At 30.5% G+C, this 17,738-nt stretch overlaps 1 protein-coding gene across 1 annotated transcript in view; it reads right to left on the reverse strand.

The window, feature by feature from the left end:
* The window catches only part of LOC134268859 (serine/threonine-protein phosphatase 6 regulatory ankyrin repeat subunit C-like), a 45,866-nt gene that overhangs the window by 6,697 nt on the left and 21,431 nt on the right, over nucleotides 1–17,738 (reverse strand). The window lies entirely within an intron of this gene.

The raw sequence follows: 17,738 nt of genomic DNA on the forward strand, positions 1-17,738 counted from the left end.
ACTACAGTGTCGTGATATAATGAGATGCAGTAATTTTTATTTATTTACGGAAAAGTGAAAAGTAATACTTGCTATATAGGAAATGTACGAATTTTATCTTTAATAATTAAAAACATATTTTACTCTTAATAAAATAACATTGAACAAATTAAGACGAAGATTTATGTGCCGTTTTTATCGACATCTAATGAAATTATTTCACGATATATGGCTCTAAACTTTGAACTATGAGGTAAAAGTGATAATTAACATATAAACGACCCATTGTCTTTTTGCTGTCATTTAAATACCTTTTGAAAGTCAGGTTGAGTTTTTGATATAGTGCTTCGTGTGTATACAAAATATCATGCTTTTAATCATCATGTTCGATAAATAATTAAAAGATTAAAACCCATATAGAAAATCATGGCAAAGATAAAACTTAGTGTTGCCAAAGGCTTGGAAAAAATATTTCAAAGAAAATGTTTATTTGCCTATGTACTGCTTATCAACAATTCTATATTTCATTGATTGATTTATTTACTAGCATGGATTATGTCCGGTTATGCTATCATCGAAATTCATTCAAGATTTTAAGTTACATGATACGAAAGTATTTGTTTCTCAATAAATATATATTAAAAGCAAAATAGAAGCGTTCGGAGATCCTTTTTTTTTAGTAACATATTATAACAATGTTTTATATTGTCTCTAAGTATTTAAAAGCTTGCCGCACAAAATAATTGTTTTGTAAACCTATATTTTCAACATGAATTATCTTCAAGTTGTATCTGATGATTTCTTTCCCGGTCAGGTCCGATCACTCCTTCCACACTAGGGTTCAGATGCTGGGTTACAATTTCCTTTGAACTGAGAAGGTATATACTGGATAAAGCACAAACTACTGGAATTTGTTATAATTTACATTTTCTGGAAAGTAGAACCAACCACGACTGGCTTTTCTAAATTCGTGAAAGGTCAAAATGTAGATTAGACACAATGCTTATCTAAAGCATAATATTTGCATTAAATCATATTTGTTTATCGAAAATAAAAATAAATATGTACTACAGATATATTATTTAAGTACAATTCGATGGAGAGAATTAATTCAAAATGCAAGAGCAAGAGCTACATGTTATTGCAACGAAAATAATTAATGCTTCTTGGATATATATGAACTGTTTTACGCGAGGCCCATTCAAAAAAGATGAACAGAACAAACATTGATCTATCTAGAAAATAAAATTTAAAAAAAAAAAAAAATGATTTTAAAAATGTGAACATGGCATACAACACAACCTCCTTGGAATTCTTATAGTAGGATAAGGTATCCAGGAAGAGTAAGCATCCTGTGTCGACCAGTCACATCTACCGTTCTCTGGTCGACGGAATGTTTGTTCCTGTTGTCAAAATTAATGCAGAACAAAGGCAACGCTGCACAGTTGGTATGAATCTTGTCAACCAAACTATGTCCAATAGAAAGAATGTTTTTGCAAACAAGGTTATTTAGACGACTGTATAATTCCCGAAATGCAGACTTTTAACGATTGTGTTGAATTTCTTGTAACATGAACTTGCGTTACAAAAGTCTGCCTTGATCTCAAAATTGATCGTTCCTGAGCATGCAATTGATACTGAATAGATTTCGAGACCATAACACCATACATTGGTGTATGACAAGTAATAGTATTTCTTTATGAATAAGGATTATTAACGATAAAAGAAAATGAAGCCATTTTCTTTCTCATAGATAAAGGTTGGTAGTTGGCCTTTTGGGGGTTATCTTAATGCCGAGTTGAAGGTCACAATAGCTTTTTTCCCTGTTTTCATGTTAATAATGTTAGATTTTGAATAAGGTCATCATAGATAGAACAAGTCGGCTTGGAAAGTCACACAATAAGATCCTATTGAAATTCCTTTTACGCGAAAAGAAGAAAACGCTTTGACATTGAACTCAACATTCAGATAATCATATCGACGACGTATTGTCAATTAACAATGTGTTTTGTCATTCAAATTCGATTCGCGAAATGCCAGTGAGCCTAAAATAAAAGACACCACAGCATCTGACAATGTTTCATTTTTATTTGTTTTACTAGAAAAAGACGTTAAAGGTACATGTAATCTAACAACATAGTTTCATCATCAACGGGATGGCATTAACGTTTCAATCATCAACTTCCCTTATTTATTCAGCAATATACCCTTATTATCAGCATTCACGGTTTATAATTCTCAGTTGATTCGATACGCAAGAGCATGGCTAAATCAAGATCAAGATCATAGCATGGTCTACGTAGCTATGTACAATTTCTGAAACAGGTAAGTATAATTGGCACACAAGTTGATAAACAATAAAATCAGCAGTCTCATTTAAAATCACCTCGTAACATCTACGGTCGATAAAATGACTTTGAGGAAAACTAGCATGTAGAATCAGAGGGGATTTTAACATTTTTTTGTATGCAGACCAGTCACAAGATGTAAAAATTTAATAGTTTAATAAAAATTAAGAGTGTCGATTATATTGAAGAAGCAGTTGTGTATAATATCGAAAAGCTTACTTTTAATTCGCCACCAAGAATTGTAGAAAAATAATATGTTTATGTGTTACTGATATTTCGTTAGTCTTTTTGTGTCTTTGATTTACATAAAAACGAAGAAACTGGATTTTGCAGACAGGTAAAAGTTATTAAATTTCATCAAAGGATAACAACTGTTCAAATTTATCGTAAAAGTAATTTATAATTTAAAAAAAATCATTGAACACATGTAATGATTAATAACAATTTTTATTGCATTGAGAAATGCACAAAAGAAATTCCTAGGGGAAAAATTGGAATACGATTTTAGTCATCTCACTTTAATTTTTGAAAGCGTATATGTGGGTGTCAAAAAAGCAAGGGGAGTTTTTCTTCGTTTAAAACAATTTGATTTGATCATTAAGAGCAAACACTTGTCAATATTTAACAAAAAACTTTCCAGCATATGTCGATACTGTATTATGATGATGATATTCAACATGAAATGTCAATCATTTGTAACCAGTCAACATATGACAGGACTGTGTTTTGAAACTTTTATAAATAAGTATTGCGTTTCATCTAGTGTTAAAAGTCAATGCTAATGACGGAAACATTGCAAATAAGTCGACTACCTCTACACGAACTTTGAGGAAAGGTTTGGATAAAACTGACACACAACTGACTTATACAAGCTATAGGAAAATGTTAATAGTAAAAGTTTCAGTATCAAAATGACTTGATAGATGACAAGTTATTCGTAATCAGTGATGTATAGTTTTAGAAAATCCTGACGATATTTGGAAAACATGTTGAGTTGTCAGAAGTCAAAGACAACAAATTCGAATCATATGTACTCTTCGAAAAACATGAAGTACAAAATTTAAGACTTTTTTTTCATATCTCTGAGTATATTCATCACACATGAATGCCAACTGCACAAATAATGTTCTTGAAATGGATGCCAAGGACAGAAAATATCAAAGACATAATTATGTGTCCGTTATTTTTGTCACAACATATGGACCAATAGTTCAAAAGTGAAGATAACAAAAAATATAATCAGTTTTTTAGACATGTAAACTATGAAAACCGTGAACAAAAGGTCCATGAGCCCATCACTCATCTGAGCACATTTGCTATGAAAAAAGCACAAATTAGTTCGGTAATGAAAAATCAACGGGAAGGGAGGGAGTTCAATTTACACTTCCTCAGGATGCTTCCATATGAATATCTCATCGTTTATTATCAATAATGATGGATTTGCTGTACTTGAGCAGAAGATTTTCAAATATTTTTTCAGGTTGATTCCTGTAAACATTGACCTTTGTTGAACTCGCACAATATCTGCGGGCCATAACTTGAACTGATTTGATTCTGCAATAATTAAAACGGAACATGAGTCTTAAAAAGAATGTGTCCATTTTCGATCGGACTCTTGCTATTTCTGAGGAACCCTATATAAAAAGGCCTTACTTAGTCATTGTTCATTGCAATAAGTCGACACCGGTGTATGCCATACAGCTCTCGTTTGCGAAACAATAACTATAATACTTTATGCAGAATTTGTCCCAAATCTTAAACGTGAAAAGAAGAAATCACTTTCTGTGACCTTTTACTCGACATTTAGATACTAGTATGTCAACGATGCATTTTCAATTTGCAATGGGTATTTCCATTGTAATGTCGATACAATATATCCAGGTTAGCTGGATATGAAAGATACCACCGATATCTGTTTCGTATTTGGATATTTTACTTGAAAGAAGGATATTGAGATAACGAACAGTAGTCAATATCAAAGTCCATAAAACAATACAAATAGGAGCAGCGCAAACACGGACCTCCGAAACATCAGAAGTGGGATCAAGTGCCATGAAGGAGTGAGCATCCCCTGCTGACCGGTCACACCCACCGTGTGATCCTTGTCTTGATCGGGAAATAAAACGTAAATGGTAATTTAGCAACCAAACTCTATGATAAACATGATTTTAACTTTTCTATTGTCAACATGATGACTTTCACTTCACTTTTCAATCCTCAACTTCCCTTACTTATGCAGAAATATACCTTCATCAAATGCATACTGGGTTTATCTCTCATTTGATTCGAAACACAAGAGCATGCTCTACGTATGTATAATTTCTAAAACGAAGTAAATTATTGAAAAATGAGTTGATGAAACAAGGATATAAGCAGTCTCGTTTAAAATTATCATTTTGTAAGTTCTATGGTCAATATAATGACTTTGACAGGTAATACAATTTATCATTAAGTCAAATGCTGACTACATTTTCCATACTATCGGTAATTGTTAGACCATTATTTACACACTGAATTGACGACGGATTTTCCCGTTATTTCCAGATCATGACATGGAGCATACGAAGGATGTGATCGGTCGGCAGAGGATGCAAACTCCTCCATGGCACCTGATTCCACTTCTGATGTTTTGTAGGTTCATGTTTGCTCTGCTCCTGTTTTGTATTGTTTTGTGGACTTTGCGGCTGATTGATTTTTTGTCATTATAATTTCATTGTTTAAAAATTAAGAGATCAATCACCTTGTTGGCTAGTATTTATACAGACGAGTTTTCCACCAATCATTAGGCTATTATAATTATTTCAAAAAATGACTATCGATTTCTCTGTTAACGTCGTGAATACAAAAGGTGTGTGTGACCGGTAGACAGAGGATGCTCATTCTTGCTAAACACAAAGTACTAGCTCTGGTGCGTCCAGTGGTTCGTGGCTGGAGCTATAAGATTTATCACTTTTCAGAATTTTTTTCTTGCATACTACTCACAACAGTGTTTTGTATTCTTTCAAATAAAAGTATTCTTCAACATGTCGTTCGCAAGAAATATAAACCTTATATTTATTTATTTATGATATTAATAAATAGTTTGTTCAGTTGCAGAACTTATCAAACTGTCTTTGTGTACTTTGTCTAAAGTACATTCTAATCCTGAACCTTGGCCCATATTTCTGCGGAAGGGCGGCTGACATCCTAATGCTAATATCATATCTTTGTCAATATGCCACTGTCATTTTTGACTGTTTTCAAAAATTTCCTGATAACAGCATCTTCATAATTCTAATTGATAAACACGTTTCTTCTTGGGTGTTTTCCCGTAAGCTGTAAATGCTGTTGAAGAAAGAATATGTCACGCATAATTGACCTGCATTCATTGTAGAAATGTATGACTAGATCTATCGTAATAATTTTTGGATATTCTGTTCAATAGACTATAAAGCTAATGCAATAGCTAGCAGAAACTCAAAATGTGTTTTGTGCAAACAATAGGAAACCATTTTCACGTATTTTACTTTCAATTGCAAATTGTTGAAAACTAGCTTATTATTCTACAAATGCCCTGCTGATTTTGTTGATACTTTTATTTTAAATGCTTGCTAGACAAATACTGAGAAATACAGAATAAAAATATATAATTTGAGATAATTTTATCAAACTTACTGTTTTAGTCATAATTACTTAAGAGAGTATAGGTTATGATGTGTTTGCTCATGGTTTTATGGGTTTTCTTTGTATTTGATGTTGTAATTCAGATTTTACCAATAATTTATTCTGAATCTTAAATGGAATATTTTAATTGAATGGAATCTCTTTTCCCTGCTGTAAGTGCAGGAAGGTGGAGGCAAAGAATTCAAAGAGATTACGTTACCTTAAAATTTAGATGTTTGTTTGTAATTAATGACTCTATCTAATAAATTATCTAAATATATTTAGCAGTTATGTCACAACCAGTGGTGCTTATTATTTCGAGTTTAATTGGTATTATATCAAATCAAAGTATGAATGAAAATAATAATTATTATTATTGATTGGTTGATAAAAAGTCATGGATATATCTTTTTATCGAATTGAAGGCCAAAGCAAAAGTAAAAGTCAAGATTAGCAGCTGTGAATAGAGACACGATATTTTGTACTTTACAAATAATGAATCACCAGACTATAAATATTCATATTTGCATCGTAAATGTCTCAATCACACCCTATGTCTATCCATGAAAATTAAGATATTAATATGTATCATTGTATTTCTGTTGAGCCCCATAATTTGACCTTGTAGATCTTCAATTCAACATTTATAAAGCATGAAAATGAATGTGAAGAAAATTTTTTTAAAAATCTTTTTATCTGTTTTTCATATTTTAGAGAGCATTGCATTTAGATATCAATCCGAAAGTTTATAATTAAGGTAAAGCTCCTGTTATGTAATTTTTAATTTCAATTTAGTTCCAACATTTAAAATTAAGTTAAAATTAATAAAGACATTATTTCGTAAGACTTAAATTGGAATAAACAAACCTTTTTGTCAAATCGATCTTCTATTTCGGACATATAAATAAAAAGACGAAAAGATCCATACCAACTAAAAACAATCATTTCAAAATTTTATTCCTGAGTTTTTCCAATCTTCTTCATTTCAAATGATAATTTAAATTATTATGCTCTTATACTTTTGAAAAAAAAAATTACGTCTGGTTATGACTGACAACTTGCGTAAGGTTGAAAAAATCATATCTATATGTTATATTTTAAACAAAAAAAAAACAACGGTATTGATCGAAGATCTCTACTAGTTTTCTAAACGACTAGCTGTTTATCATGATTTTCTTGGACTTAAAGAGCAATGACTTAGTCATTAATACATTAATTAATTTGAAAAAAAATACTTGTCATTAAGCAGTGCTTGATATCCAAATGTCTGACTAAAAGATTCATGACAGCTGAGAAGCACAAAATCATGAAAACCCTTGTCTTCAAACTTGTTGCAATGCATTTAATTACGTTATTTATATGCCAAAGTCTTTATCGTGTAGAGTTACGTCTAGCTATAGCAGGCTAGATTTTCTTTTATAATAAATTATTTCAATTGAAATATGCAACTTGAAGTGTGTGAATATGACTCATAATAATATCTTTACCTGTTCTTTTTTTTTTTAAATACATTACGTCACAACACAGGTATTTGCTTTGAAGTATATCATATGTCACTTGTTCCCACCTCTGATGTTTTGGAGGTCCGTGTTGCTCTGTTCCTATTTTGTATTGTTTTATGGATTTTTTTTATCTTGAATGCTGTTCGTTATCTCCATATGTGTTATCTGAGTTTGTCTTGTGTCACGCTGAAACACTTACTATGTAAATAACATACATTAGATCATCATATTTACGTTTTTCTGCAACCATATGCATAAGGTGCTTATGTCAAGAACGTCAATGCATATGAAAAGAAATGTTTATATTTACAGTTTGATGCTTCGTTTATATTATTATAACATGTGTTATTTAATCATATGACGAACTGTAAGGATGATTTTACGTCAACGCAAAATTGTAATTCATGTTCTTAGACAATATTGTTCTGAAAGTCATCAAAATTTCAATAAAATACGGGAGGATAGGCAGCATCTTATGAATGATGCCTGCTGAAAAAATGAGTGAATTTTCAAATTGGATGTGAAAGTAAACTATATACATGTATCATATATAATTATATTATAACCATTCGTAAAGTTTTGTAATAAAATAAAATAGCGATTCAAAGAAATACTTTCTCTTCATGACACGTTATCCAGGCAATCCACTCTCCTGATATATAATATTCTCGAAGTATTACTTTCAAAATAAATTTCAATAGGCATTCAATACGCATTAAGTGTAAGGTTTTAATTTGAGATAAAATAATTTTAATTTTGTAATAATATTTGAAACAATGATTTTACAATAGAGAATTTTAATATTGTTTTCCGCCAAAATATGGCTAAAAGATAGCTGACTCGGCGTTAAACAAAAAACAGTCAATCAATCATTAATATTATTTCATGAAGCCAAGATTAATTACATAAAATCTAAACTTATATTGTATATTGCCAAAATTTATATAACAGTATACACACACGTCTTTGAAATCATATGCCATTAACCTTATATAAACATTATTATTCAAGGAGGATTCATATGAAAAATGCCTACATAAAGAAAAAGATTCACTTATGGCTTTTTTTGGCCATTTGAATTTCTGAAAAATTTTAGTTAACAATGCATTAGATGTAAATATTATGTAGACCTTTGGTGATTGCATGTCTATAAAAAGTGACGTAATTTTCTGGTTAGTCAATGCATTATGACGTCACGAAATGTGACAGTTTCCTCATATTCTGAAAAAATCTACAAAAACAGCCAATTTTTTAAAAAATAATTTTTCAATATTTATTATAGAGTGCAATCTCTGATCTAAAATCAGCAACTTGTAAATGAAAGAACTGTTTCTGAGGATTACAAGACGTTTTATTTTTTAGATCAGAGGGTGCACTCATATTATTGTTCTTCTCTGAAATTACTCAAATATACCTGTTTACATTATGAATCAAGAACATTGCAAATTCCATAAAGTATTTGTTTCAAGACCCGGAATTTAAGGATAAAAGTTTTAAATAAGTCTCTACTTTGTTTTGATGTTTAAAATGGAACATAAATAGTTATAATTAGTCAATAAATTGGTACATGTATATCTACAGGGGCGTTTTATACATAAAGAGAACCGAGCTCTTTAATTATACATGAACACTAAAATGAAGTCATTGTTACTGTACATACATGTATATATGAAGGACGCAAGTACTGCAATTATTTTGTTATTCATGTGAATAAAATGTATGTCTATTATGCTGTTAAGCTAAAGTCTTATAAATCTAATAATAGGAAAGCAATCTAGTTTCGAAGGATGTCACAAAATAGGCGAGAAAATGATAATGAAAAGGATTTAAAGGTTAATGAAACCATAAAGTATACACCTATCTCCTAGTAAATAGTATTTGATGATTGAATTCTTATATCGGTGAATATTGGCACGAGTTGATTCTGGAAATGCACTGGGTTCTGAGCTTGCTTTTTATGACGAAATATTTATATTCTGGTAGAATAATACTTATAATCTGCTTTTTACTGAAGAGGAATATTTCATTAACCTTTTTTAGGATTTACTAATAGAGTAAGGTTTTTTTGTGTGTTTGTGAAAAAACGAAGATATACGTATAGAAAATGCCGTCACCTGATTTGACGACAAAGTATCAGTAGCATGCATCCTGCAATCTACTGTATCAGAAATTTAAAAAAATGGGTTTTTTTCAATCAATAGATGGTCTTTAAGAGTAATTAAGAGTTATATCAACTTGTTGGCATCATTCTCAAATCCATATAATATATGAAATGCAGTGAAATGATAAACGTGATATCGCGACTTAAACTTTTCAATCGTCAACTTCCCTTTACTTATGCAGCTATAACTTTCGTCACTTGCATACCGGATTTGATACCGGAGTTGATTCGATACGCAAGAACATGCTCTACGTATCAACAGTTTCTAAAACAAGGTGAATTATTGACAGAAAAATTGCTGTAACAAGAATATCAGCAGTATCGTCTAAAATCATCATTTCATACGTTCTGTTGTCGACAAAATGACCTTGTCAGCAAATACAATTTATCATTAAGTCGAATGCTGACTGACGTTTTTTATACTAATTGTTAGGTCAATCTACACATTGAATTGTCGACAAATTTCCGTCATATCGCGATCATGTCAATGAGCACACGGCATGTGTTACCGGTCGGCAGGGGATGCTCAATCCTCCATGGCACCTGGTCCCACCTCTAATGTTTTCGAAGTCCGTGTTTGCTCCGCTTCAATTTTGCTTTATTAATAGATTTTTGAGCATGAATACGGTGTGTTATCTCCATATATTACTTCTAATTTATGCCACGTAGGACTTCTTGAATTAAAGCACTGCTTTTCTTATCAAAGAGATTTGGCTTTGAAGAAAGTAAAAAAAAATAAAATGATATGTTGTCATATAATTGGTGATACACTTAAACATACTGAACATTGCAACACTGCACTTATTTCCCTCATGAGTAAGCTTTCCTAAGCTATTATTTAATTAATTAATATAGAGTTTCATTAAAATTCTGCATAAATTTCTTCACGTTTTGCAATTTTAAGTTTATTTTTATCTAGTCTTGTATCGTCTGTGACAATCAATCAAGCATGTTTCATTCATAAAACACAAAACACCCCCCTAACTATTATATTTATGTAGTAATTAATTATTTTTATTATATTTTGACCTTTCTAGAATTATGCTCTTAATTGATATTAAAAACTCAGTGCGTATTATGTTGTGCTTGACCATTAAGCGCACTATGCTTACTTGCACTAAATTTGACCTCAATAATAGGGTGGAAACAATTCATATATGTCTGGTGAAGAGAAGAAAAACTGCATAATTTAAATGGATACAAAAAGAAACATAAGAATTTAACTTAGATGAACTTCTGAAAAAATTATACATAACAATCTCAAATGATTCAAGTTTCTTTTTTCTTTTAAAAAAAATATTTTTTTTTTAATTTGTCAAGGTTTATTTTGATTTTCGTGGATACAAGACGACAAACAAATAACAAGAATAATCAAAATTGCTTTAATAGAGACTAATGTATTTTATAATACACATAATAAGCAATAGTAATGATATTTATCCTTGTAGAAGCAGATTGAGACACACTTAATTAATGTATTCTTCTGTTAATGTTAGAGTCAAATTTTAATCAGTAAAACAATCAGAAAAAATCTTCCAACTCAAAAGGTTAAATACGATTTTTTGATCATCTTTAAGATGAATGGTAACATAGGTTGGATTTTTTCTTTAAAAAATTTGACAAATAAATAGAACAATCCAGTAATTAAAACAGAAAAGACTAATCGTTAAGGACATTTTCAAAAAAGTAAGTCTTAATGTTATACGAGTATGTGTCACATATCAAGACCTGACCTCGATTCTGCATTCAACGCACTCTAAGACGTGAAAATTCTTGTGTTACTTTACAATTAAAGGTTAGAGTCATGATATTATTACTGACATCAAGGACATTCTTTATCGTGAAGAAGCAATGTTTTGTTTGTTTATTTACAGTCCTTTACGAGAATTTATTTACTTGAGACGCTGCCACTTGCAATCGTCGGTGGAGGGTTGCAAATTTAGAACTACATATTATAATGCTGTATGTTATATGCAATATTTGAAAAGTCATTTTATATATTACATTATGTTCTTTCATAGAAAATATAATTATACTAACTTTAGCATGTAACATAAAAGACAGAAAAAATATTTTACATAACATAACATATATTTTCTTACAATTTCAAAATTATGAATCACTAAATAACTGAATAAATAATGAAACTTCTAGTGCTTCAAATCAACTCAGGTCAATGAGTACAAAACATACAATTTATCATGTTTTTCATTGTAGGGTATAGGTATTATGAAGATGTGCCTTGTTAAATTTCATTAAAACCAGGTACAATTAATGATACGTCGCCATATATTCAGAACCTGATGAATTGGACATTTAAATGACTATGCAAATGTGCATACTTAAAATACCCACTAACACCTACTTTCATGATTTTGGTGCAATATAGTTAGTAAATAAAAGACTTTTCATCTAACCTCATCTTATGATTAATTTTTTTAAAATCAATATATATTTTTCCTTCTGATATAAAATTTGACCACCTTAACAAAGTGAGACAAAACGTTATTAATTCATGAAACATATGGAGATCAAAGATCTACAAAGCAAAACAAATAAGGAGCAGAGCAAACGAGGACCTCCAAAACGAAAAAATTGGGATCAGGTACCACGGAGGAGTGAGCATCCCCTGCCGACCGGTCACACCCGCCGGTAAAAATATCGTTGTCATGATCGGGAAATAACGAAAAATCCGTCGTCAATTGAGTGAATAAATAATGGACGTACAGTAAGTATAAAAATCGTCAGTCAGCATTTGACTCGATGATAAATTGTATAGACCATAGAACTTTCGAAATGATGACTTTAAATGAGACTGCTGAAATCATTGTTTCATCAACTTGTTTGTCAATAATTTGTCAATAGTTAACTTTGTTTTGAAATTGTTCATACGAAGAGCATGCTCTTGCGTTTCTAATCAACTGAGATATATAAACTATATATGCAGGTGATGAAGGTATATTGCTGCATAAGTAAGGGAAATTGACTATAGAAAAGTTCAAGTCATCACGTTTATCATAGAGCTTGGCTGTTAGATACTACTTCTCGAATCAAATATCACATAAACAGAATTGTAACAAAAATCAATTTTAAAAAAACGGGTCATTTTCTCCATAAAGATTCAGAAGGAAATTCAATATACATGTATTACCCGGTATTGTCATTTTCGAATATTGTAAGGATAGGAACAATTCATGACATTGATTTTCAGAATGGCACTGACAGCTAAAATTGACGTAAAGAGATATTAACTCAAATCATTTATAACACCATCCTTTATTTACTTCAGCATAGTGGTTTTTAAACTTAATATTGATTAGAAAAAGGATTGTGGCCATTTCTAATTTTGCATATGATGTTGTTCTATAGAATTCATTTACAAAACAGCATAATGCTCTATAGTCGTGGAATAAGGAGTTCATGTTTACGTCAGGGATTAGAATCCCATTGCGGGACGTGGAGACTGGTCCATATGATGAGACTTAATAAACCGATTGAGATGTTGCAGTATGTTGACACGAAAATGATCCATCACTGTTCAAAGGTCATAAGTGCCGAGTTTAAATCTATTAGCTGTTCAACACAAGCAAATAGTGGATTCTCAATGTAAGTGAAACATTTTTAAACGGACATCAAAACAAAAAAGCAAATGGTGTGGTTACATTATGCACATCCACATAACATTCTTACTTTGTTCTATGGTCGAAACACTGACCTTGTCAGCAAATACAATTTATCATTGAGTCAAATGCTGACTGACGTTTTTCATACCAATTGTTAGTCCATTATTTATACACTGAATTGACGACGGATTTTCCCGTTATTTCACGATCATGGCAATGAGCATACGGCGGGTGTGACCGGTTAAAAGGGGATGCAAACTCCTCCATGGCACCTGATCCCACCTCTGATGTTTCGAAGGTCCGTATTTGCTCTGCTGCTATTTTGTATTGCTTTATGGACTTTGATATTGAATACTGTTCGTTATCTCCATATCCGTCTTTGATCAAATAAATACATGTAATTAAAATCATTGTGGTTTCTGAATCTATTGGGGGGGGGATTAATCAAATTGCTGAAGTAGCAAATAAGTGAACAGTTTTTCAAGAATCAACATAATAGGAATTATTCACATAATTATAGAAATGCAATGCAAAGTAGTTGTTTCTTCTTTAGTGGCATGTACATTGACATTCCTACGACTACCACCTTGACATAAAGAGAGAGAGTGAAAGATTACTCTTACAATATAGGATAGAAACGTGCAAGACTCTACTTTGAATAGTAATGTTGTAAGTTGTCAACAGATAATCGTCGTGTCTTTCCGTGCTCTCATTGACATAATTTTAATACTTGCATCAGGAATGAAATACAACTTGTCCTTGAACTTTTGATAATAATGAAGGTGTTCTTGTATGTCTACTGTTTGCTTTCAGTAGGGACTTTTAAATGAAATAACGAAAACTTTCTATATAACAAGTGAATTTTAAAACAGAATATAAACTTTAGTTTATTTTTCTTTCAAAAATAATGTTTGTTTTGACTTTTTGAAAAAAAAACAAGATAATTTTTATGCAGTTTTATAGTTAATTCCATGAACAATTTCAAACTATTTATATGTGTATTACTACATACTTTCCGTACGTCAATATTGTAATCAAATCAACGAAACAAAACCAACTTTGAACGAGACAATAATCCAAACAACTGGAAATACAAGAGATGGAATCAGACGCCTAAAAGAAGTAAGCAACCCCTGTCGATCAGTGCCACCAAGGTGAACACAATGTACTGATCATGGACTTCTAAAACATCAGATGTGAGATTAGGTGCCATAAAAGAGTGAGCATCTGCTGCCGACATATCACATCCGCAGTGTTCTCATTGCCATTGTCGTGAAATAACGGAAACAAGGTGTGTAAATAATGTCATGTAACAATTAATATGAAAACCGTCACTCAGCATTTGAGTTAATGTTAGATTTTATTTGCTGATAAGGTCATTGTATCGACCACAGAACTTAAGAAATTATGATTTCAATTAATATGTGTGTTTTGTCAACGTCTTCACGCGCAATGGTCTATATATTTGAAAAACGGTAAAACATATTTTTATGACTTTTTAATGATTCTTGGAATATAATGATATGTTAATGGTTTAGACAACATGCCATGATCACCTTGCATGTGCAAAATGCGTTAAATGACAAAAAGTTGATTTTTTAGCTTTTAAAATTCCTAAATGAAATCCTGCGATACTGAGCATATTAAAAAAAGTTTTAAGGAAACTGGCACATAAAGGGAGTTATAGTTTTTAATTTAGTAAAATCAATGAAATCTGAAACATTGTGTGTAAATAATGTCCTGCATGTAACAATTAAATCTTTAAATTTAGATTGTAAAAAGACCACAGAACACATTTTGTCTTATACTCTTAATATATATATTGAAAAATATCATTTTAATACATAGTTTTTAATTCATTTGAATCAATATCCATTATCGAAATCTTTAAATTTAGAAAATGATAAACACTTTTTAATATATATACTTTAACTTTTTAACATAAAGTTATAACATCTTATCTTTCTGCCTAATGCTAAACCAAGATCCATATTTTTTTCTTTTTCACTTTTTTAAATGATGGTGTCAGGTTGGCTAAAAACAGCACCTGATTCCCAATTTGCATGTTAAATGCTCCAATTAAAATACAATCATAATTAACTGACCCACTTTAAATTTCAGTGTATAATAAGATCAAAAGCAGATTTTAAAATCTGCATTTCCAAGGAACTTTAAGTTCTAAACAGTTATTAAAATATGCACATGTGCATCCATTTGAATGATTTCTTATTCTACTGTACATTTTAAGGGACCCCTGGTCTGCAATTAACACAGATTTGACGAATTATACACATTTAGATTAACAGGTTCAAGTTCATTTATTCTAAGATAACCACATTAGCGGTACATGAGACATTAAATACTCCTGAAACCAGGTGTCCAATGTACGTGTCGGCAGGTTGATGTCACATTTGCCGGAGAGTTATGTTTGACGTATTTCAAGTACCTGAAATTAAAACATATTTCTTTAATTACAATGTAGAACTTTTGGGTGTGTCTAGATATCTAAATTATGAAAAAGAAGAAAGATTTATTTAAAAAATTACTTTCTGATATAACAAGGTAAATCTTAAGTAAGAGGCACATAGTTGCGTTAGAGGGAATATATGACATCATGCAAGATTCATTAAAAAAATCAAATTCAAATCGATAAACCGATAGTAAACATTTTATCTAATATATTTTGTTCATTTTACATCATGACAATTAAGAGATTAAAGATCATTTGACCAGACCTAAAGCGTGTGATCTGTACATGATAACATGAATAGTTCGAAATATCTCTGACTTCATTCAAATTTTGTGAACATTTAGAGCAATCGAAAAAAAAATTGCTGAAAAGAATATTCAACAAATTTCAAACATGGAATATACTTTAATAAAAATGATAAAAATACAATGTCATTTAAAATAAGAAAATAATGAAGGAAAATAATAAATTTTAATCCAGATACAAGTAATTGTTCATTAGATAAACAATTATCTACATAGTTGATTTACTCCTAAGAAAGGAATTATTGCAAGGCAATTCGGCTTGTGATGTGTATTTTTCAAATTTAAATTCAAAATAAATTGAAATATAAAGTATATTAAAAATTAGAAAAATCTTTTTAAATGTGTTCTTAAGGATTACCTTTAAACTTTAATTTTCTTTACTAGGTTAAAATTCTTTTCAATTTGTCTCTTCCTTTGAACTAAAAATTCTTAAAATCAAGTTTTTAATATGCAATGCATAAATTCCATAAAAAAAATCAACGTCTTCACAATATACAATATTTTGTGACATGCATTCTTTTTACTATCCCCAAAAAGACACTCCTTGGTAGTGAATTAAAAGCATAGAAAATGAAATGTCAGTTCAATGAGACTTTGTTTGTGACATTTATAACATATTTGACAGCATTAAGATTCAAATTTGCAATCTGTATGGATGAAAGTAGTAATTAAACAATATTTGGCATACGAGATAAATAAATCTTCACTAGCAAAGATAAAATATCAATGTAATGAATACAGTGTTGGATTAACATAAATCAACATTTAATTTCAAAGACAGTACTTTGAATGCTGCATATGACATTTGATGATGCAGATAAAAACAGTAATTTATATTTGCATCTGACACAAAATGCAAAAGTAACATTAAAGTTGACAGACACAAAGAAGAAGATCAAGGCAAAGATAATTATTTACACATTATTCCTAATCACATGGGTTAATTATGCCTTAAAGTATTTGGACCCTAGTTCCAAATACTTCATCAAGAAATTAAGATTTTTAGAAAATATGAAACAAGGATCTTTCGATAAAATTATTCTTCAGCCTGCTGTTTTTTTTTGGGGGGGGATGAAAGCGAGTTAAAATGGAAAAGCCAAGCAAAGGGCATACATGTACTGTTGTCTGCAATCCATATATATATGAAAGCAAAATTAGAGTAAAAGCATACTTTTGTCTGCATGAAATATACGTGCATAATAAGAGAGCAAGATTAGAGTCAAATTTCCATAAACAAGTTATAATGAATCTACATACTTAATGTATGTAATTGATTGGTGTCATTTAAACCTTTTTTCTAATGGCAGAAATCACTTCTTATATGAGCAAATATAAGCAAATATTTAGTCAAGTAAAGTAGCCTTAGTGCTGCTAGGGTTATTTTCGTTCTTTTCAATTAAACACTTTAAGAAATCTCAAAGGGTCACATACTGTAAATTTGAAATATGCCCTCTTTATGACTTTTTTTGGTAAATCTAAATAAGCAATTTACATGGAAGCTGAAAAGTGATTTTAATTATACTAACGTCATTTCTTCTTTTGACTCTGTACAAGAAGTGTAATTTGTTCACTGTTTTATAGTTTGGAAGGTATTTAAAACAAATACAATGACCAAATCAGTGTCTGTGGTTAAAATTGAATTTTAAATAAATATGAAAAAATAAAGTTCGCAATTGTTAAATATTTTTTTGTAATGTGAAAGTCCTCT

Source organism: Saccostrea cucullata, unplaced genomic scaffold (genome assembly GCF_032062105.1).
Source record: "Saccostrea cucullata isolate Sc308-1 unplaced genomic scaffold, CSIRO_AGI_Scuc_v1 ctg778, whole genome shotgun sequence".
Lineage (NCBI taxonomy): Eukaryota > Metazoa > Mollusca > Bivalvia > Ostreida > Ostreidae > Saccostrea > Saccostrea cuccullata.